The sequence below is a fragment of the Pinus tabuliformis genome, chromosome 5_2, assembly GCF_031772625.1.
Source record: "Pinus tabuliformis cultivar Carrire ecotype Pingquan chromosome 5_2, CPIR1, whole genome shotgun sequence".
NCBI classification, from domain to species: domain Eukaryota; kingdom Viridiplantae; phylum Streptophyta; class Pinopsida; order Pinales; family Pinaceae; genus Pinus; species Pinus tabuliformis.
Window position 1 is genome coordinate 439,638,294 of NC_142306.1, and position 7,044 is coordinate 439,645,337.

The following is a 7,044-nucleotide window of genomic DNA, read 5'->3' on the forward strand; positions in this document are numbered from 1 at the left end:
TCCGTATACTCTTGTCCAACTTTACCATATGCTTTATAATGGCTTGGATATTATTTGGTTACCTCGACGTGAATGGGGGTGGATATATATATATACTAGCAATTGTCCCAAAAGGTACAAAGAGAGGCCGATAGGAATAGTAAAAGGAATAGAGTTTTATAGATAGTCAAGCATATATATAAGTTGAGTAGTGAGGAAGGCAATAACCACGTTGAGCATCATGTACGAGTACAAATTATTGTAAAAGCAATTAGGCCTTGTATTTGGGCTTACGAAATCAATTATGTAATCTGCGTATATCCTTTCAAAAGAGAAATATCGCCAACCAATGTTGCTTAAGGAAGGATAACCAGTTCTCTGACAAGGTCTTCACAACTGCTGTTGCATCATTGTTAGTGTCAGAGGCAACAAATTTGTTCAGAGCAGAGTTGCCTTCTTCTTTCTTAAACCAAAATTAGGAAACTTTCGTATTAATCAAAAAGATGTTGTAGGAGAGCTAAACAGCAGAAGTACATTGTTCTTTGAAATTCCAGATAAGCTAGGCATTCGAGCTCCATGTCTAAAATTCCCAGCTTACAAAAGACTACTAACAAAGATTTCCAACAGTTCACACAAGTATAAATCCTGTAATAGCTTGCTAGTATTAGTAAAACTTTGAGATACATTAGAAAAATAAAAGATGTTACAGCTGTCAGCTTCTCCCATTTCTTGGGTAGAGTGCACTGGTTCCAAATCTCCTATTTTCATGGCTTCAAGGAGCTGCCACACAGTGTCTTCTTCCCTGATTTCTCCAATCTCTGCAGAGTGCAAGTTTATGTGATTGGAAGCACCTGAAATATCATTCTGACTTTACTGTGTGCTTCTTAGGAAAGCACATTCCATTTCCAACTGCATCACCCTTTGATTCAAATGGGGCAGAATCCTCATAATAGTATCATTCTGTGAAGAAATTTGATGATCATGATTTGTGCACCTGAAAGTTTCGCTTGACCTCTTCATTATAAATATACAGGACAATCTCAGAATTGATGTGCTCAGACAAAGGAGAATAGGCTTGAAAATGCTGAAAACCTGACCCAACTTATATGAAGGTTTGCCACTACAAATTTAAGTCTCCCAATGCAATAAATCCGAAAGGAAACCTGAAAATCCGGAGGAACTTGTAGTCAAAATGAGCCAGAGGTGAAATGTACAGAGGTAGCCAGAACTCTGAATAGAGCTTAAGATGAAAAGGACAGAATCCCACTTGAAACCAAAGCCTTGTTGCAGAGGATGACGAAGCAGAGTGTTTTTTGTTGATGAAGAAGGGGAAGGTAGATTATTCACTTTAGGGGGTATGTGATGACAAGTATGCAAAAGGGTAGAGGCTATAAAGAAGAGATTAAGGATTTTGAAGATGGAAGAGCAAGCATTGCCTGGCAACACTTTGATTGAAGCACTTGATGCTTTAGAAGGGTCCATAGAAGCAATATTGAAACAATGAACCCAAATGAGGTGTGAACTTTTATTTCCTTGAGGAGATTTAAAACCTAGATTTAGATTTCTGTTAAAAAAATTATCATCTTATCTACCGCATTTTGCATTTTTAGAATTATGTTTTTATTGTGTGTGTGGACAGGAAGGATATCATCCAACATGAAGCAGGGGTAGTTTGTATTAGTGAAGTGCTTTGAGGAGGTAATCAACCACCTAAAGAAATAGATAGCATCCTGAGAATGATTGGCACAGGGAAGTGAAAATGAACCCCATCAGAATGCCAAAAAAACATCAAAACATGCAAGAACAAGCACATGTGGGTGAAGGAAGCAAACCCAAAACATTAAAAAAGATATGGCAAAGGTATGGGCAAGTATTGAGCATACATCCCAGTTGGAGAAGAGATCCTGGATTTCGACAGTCTCCGAGAGACTAATGCATCTTTAAATGATGACTGAATGAAACCCTAGATACAGTCCAGCCAAGGCAGAACACAACTACATCTCTGAAGAATAGTATGCTTCCGACAGATGCTTGTGTGATTTGATGAAGACATAAATATTGCACATTCTTGATGAGAAGAGGAGGTTGCGTGGCCTTTGTTAATTGAAGAAGAGGGGAAAGATATTTTTTTCGAAGGAAACCTTGATATTTAAAGGATGCCTTACAGAAACAGGAAAATTTGGCCATATGCTTCTTGAATATCACCACTATAAACAAATAATAATGTATTTAAAGTTAGCAATTGTCTATGAAGGGATACGGTACACAAAAAAGACTTCAACTTCATAACATGTAGCAATTGAACCTTACAGGACCGTTGGGCTGGAATATAACCTTTATTAGCTCTTCAAGTGTACTAATTTCTGACATATATTCTCTTCATCACTGCAGGTTACTGAGAGAGGAAGGCAGGAGTGCCATGTACTTGGCACTGTTGGTAAATTTTCTGTCATCTGGAACTTCCGGCAAGTAAAAAACAGCGACATGTGTGTTACAAGGGCCAGAATGGGCTAAAAAGCTGCTATTGCTAGAAGATTGTTCCAAAAGATGAATCCAGTGTGGATAGCAAATTTATGCATGACAAATTTGCTATTACAAATTCTCCAGGAGCTCCACTTGTGGTTGCAACACCAAAGAAAGTGAGCTCTTTTAGCATAGCATCTTAACAATAACATCCATTTCACACTAATCATGGCGTTGAGCAATTAACTTAAGTGATGAACTATAAACAGTTGTACTGGCTTGTGCAGATCCTGTAATGTTCAAACAATTATTTCGGTCAATACTATATTCATTTGTTTATGTTTTAGCATAAGCTTTCTGTAAATATGCAGTTTGTTTCATTCAACAATTGTTTTGATCTTATATGGAAGCTTGCAGGAATTGGGGATTTTGTTTAACAATTTTCATATCAAATGAAATATGTTGTGCAATTGGCGATCTAATATGTTTGATTTTATATGAAATTATATGAGCAATTGGGGTTTAAGTAGTAGTTGGAACTATGATGGGGTGTATTATTCACGTTTAGTGCTGCTGTATCGTCTGTCAAAACGAGCCTATTCAATAGGAAAAAAATCTGCATGATCGAATCCTGATAGACGCTCTGCTCTCTGGGAAGGGAGTTGGGAGTTTCCGCCGGATTTCTTAGCCGGCTTTCCTATAGGACCCTTTTTTCAAATTAGTTTTCAGATTTAAGACATTGACATAAATATGAAAGCATTATGATGGGCATTGCATCGTATATTCAGTTCTTGCCTATCGAACATAAATGGGATGTGTAGCAATAGACATTAAAGGGTAGATTTTGGTCTGTGCAACAATGAATTATTTTGTTTTGCTGAGGGAGACAAGTGTTAGAACACTGCAGTAGGTATTACATCGGTTACAAATTGCTATTAACTGAAGTTAATGATTTTATCTCTGGATGGATACAGGATGCCAATAACTGTGTATGTGCATGAGAGGGATGCTGATGGCCTCATTGCCATTGCAGAGTATGGTCAAGATTATGGGAAGGGAAATCCGGTTAGTGTTTTGTATCATGGATTTGGGCATTATGATGCCTTGCAGATTCGTAATGACTGAACTCAGTCAAAGGTGTAGGGTAATAGGCCAATTTTTCTAAATTTTTTAATCCTATGGAAATTTTAAGAATACAGACAGAATATCAATAAACCTGTGAATTTTCACATGCAATCGAAAACAAACCCATGTACATGGAATCTGTTGTATAGCTGAGTGATGAACAGGAGCTATTCTGCTTGTAAGTCTGTGTAACTAAGCAATTGAGAGTTTTAGAAAACAGAGTAATAGCAGTGTGCAACCCATTGTGTGTGTCTGGAGCAGCTTTGAAAGCTGAACATCCAAATGATATAAAACTCAAGTTTGTGTATGTGATGGAAGGGTAAAATGCTGACATGGTTTTGTTGTTTAATGTAGAAGGAATCTTGCCATCTGGGCTGTAGTGGAGAAAGCCGCCTCTCTTCATAACCAAAAAAGACGGAGCAGCAATACTTGCATTCAACAGACCGATGGATAGAATGAATGAAAAGAAATTGAACACAGAAATAGAGAATGCAGATAGTAATAGACAGATTTCAGGTGGAGAAAACCCTCCTATGGTATAAGAACTCCACAACCAAATAGATCCCCGGTTTGCAAGTTTGTTTTAATCATACTCAAAATCGAATTCATAGGCATTTATCAAATTGCAGATTGCAAGTTCCAACAGAGACATATATGAAAGAACATGCCATGAGTCAACGAAACAACAGAAACCGTGGATTTAAGGAAAACGTCCTAAGCAATATTATAATGCATCAACTATATTCTTTGGGTATTGATGGCGTCAAATGATGAAGAAGAATGCCTGTCTTGACTCTTGACTTCGATATATGCTATTGGCTCCTAATATTGCACAGGAATTCAGTCTGAAGAATTTAGAATCATATAGCTCATCCCAACATGTTTACAACGCATATGCTCAAAATCAACCATTGCATTTGCCATGAAAGTCCAGAATAAGCAAATAAGACATACTGATGGACATCTTCACGAAATTTATCATACTTCTTGAAAAATCATAGTCAGTAAACAACCCAAATACTGAATAGCATGTTACATAACAGAAAAATTCATATACTGATCCATGGAAGTGAACCAGCTATATAGCCATGGATCCGCTCTTATGGTCCTACGAATACCCAAAAAATGACTAAAAAGAATGATTTAGCAATACCCACGTAGCTTGTGGAGGAGAAGATGCATCAGGCCATCAACAAACCCTATAAACTGCAAGGCAATCTTTTTCAACCATCATGGGGATGTCTCAGCTGATGTACTCTTCTTACTTTATTAACATATATATACACCTAAGCATCCAACACTGTAAACTGAAATACAGAGCAAATCTCTGAGCCGTGAGGCTATCAACGCATCATGGATGTCTCAGAAAGGGTCTTCCATTAGGAGCCAGTGCTACCTCATATTTGCCACTGCAGTCATGAAGGCATTGCTCTGCATGGTGGAACGCTCATTTGAAGACACCGAAACCAAACAAGAGACCTATCAGAACAGCCAAAAAACTAAGGCATGAACTGAGAACCCCCTGGTTTTGCCTTGCGGAACGCCACTCCCTCAGAACTGTTCCGCTCGTCCCGCTCTACCTGTCACAGGAGACTGAAACTGTTCCGCTCGTCCCGCTCTACCTGTCACAGGAGACTGAAAACCCCCTGGTTTTGCCTTGCGGAATCCAGCGGCCACGTGTCAGCTTGAGGGACAAAGGGACGACGAAAGTCCCTTTCAAAGGAAGGCCTATCGGCCTAAATATGGTTTTGTAACCATACTTCCCCCATATACCTATAACCATATATGTAACCATAACCTTTTCATACGTTGACCTTGTCACGTTGGTTTTTGTTTTATGTTGGATTTTTGTTATATAGGATAGATATATGTGTAACCATTTTATTATATGGTTTTTACATATATATATTTTGGGTTTTGATTTTTATATAGTTATTTTAATAACTATAAAACAAGTTTTCTCTTTTAGCTATTTAATAATCCAAAATGATTTTTTTTCTTGTGCAAGTTTAGAAGGTCACTAGAGGGACGCCAAGTGTCAAGTTGCCATGTGGGTCTCACGCGCTCATTGGGATGCTATGTGGTGCACTATGGGCCACATTTTTCCTCTGCCATACCAATCTTTGAGGGGCTCTATCTTTTGCATACGAGCTCAGATTGACGAACCGTTCACGCCATCGCGATCAGGAAGACGAGCCCTTTTAACTAATGTCATCAACTACTCCTTTCTGCCATTTTGAATTTCAAGCCTTTATCCATCCCCTTGGTGTCTCGAGATCCTCCTCGATCACTAAAAAACCCTTTCTACAGGCCAATATGAAGCATGCTTGTAATTCTTTCATTGCTCAATATCAAATTGATACATGATATATTTTAGTTCATTTTAACTATCAAAGTGACTTGCATCGTAGTAATATTGTACTTATATCATATTATGACTAAGCTCTTGTAGATGACCTCAAAATAAATAAAATTGAATAAAACTTATTTCAATTTCATTTGTGTTTTTTAATTGAAACTTGAGATAGACAAGTCAATTTAGGAAAATTCACATTTAATTATATATCAAAATTATAAACACATATATCATTAATTGTTTTTGGTTATGTGAAATTGCAATCAATATGAAGCAAATATCGTGTTATGACTAACCTCTTGTACCTGACCTCAAAATAAATAAAATTGAATAAAACTTAATAGTTGTTTACGAGACATATTTTAAAATTGAATTGAAAACTTATTTCTATCATATTTGTGTTTTTTAATTCAACCATTATATATTTTAGTTCATTTTAGGTATCAAAGTGACTTGCATCATAACTTAAGGTTGTACTTATTCTCTTAGTCTATGAAGCTAGAAATCAGAATTATTATATTTTTTAATAAAAGTTATAGTGTATAGAAAACAAATTAAACTAGCAAAATAATTTTAACAGATACACAAACTTCAAATATTAATGAACATATATAAACAATATTAATACAAATCCATAAATTGAAGGAATGTATGTATCAATAAACTATCCGTATAAAAATATATACAAAACACAAATACTACATGAACATCCATAAACTAAAATGATAAGCATCCATAAATTAAAATAATGTTCATGTACATCCTTAAATTTTCCACGTATGAAAATATACAAAGTTTATATCACATATGAATGTGCCCTATGAAATGGGCCTGAAAATATACAAGTTATCCACTGTACATACCACCAGAATTCTTATGTGAGTTTTGTTGTGTAAAGTAAGTGCCCATTATTTGGTACTGAAATATAACACATTCAAATTCAAACTAATTAGATCATTATTTGTACAAAAAAAACAATATGGAAATAAATGATTTTGAACCACATTTTTAATTACATATATGAATCTACTAACCTCACTCGATTCCAAATGCAAGTCAGATAGGATGGGATTCTGATGAATACTAGGTTTGGTGCTCCCCTACTTGTGGTCCAAAGGCTG

The 7,044-nt window shown here is 36.3% G+C and overlaps 1 long non-coding RNA gene across 1 annotated transcript; it reads right to left on the reverse strand.

Annotated features, from left to right (window-relative positions):
• Positions 1-618: 618 nt before the first annotated feature.
• Positions 619-5,296, reverse strand: LOC149159559 (uncharacterized). Its single transcript, XR_016261747.1, has 2 exons — positions 2,314-5,296; positions 619-1,142 (listed from the first exon to the last, which is right to left on the reverse strand). It is a non-coding gene; the product is annotated as an uncharacterized LOC149159559 (long non-coding RNA).
• Positions 5,297-7,044: the final 1,748 nt, after the last annotated feature.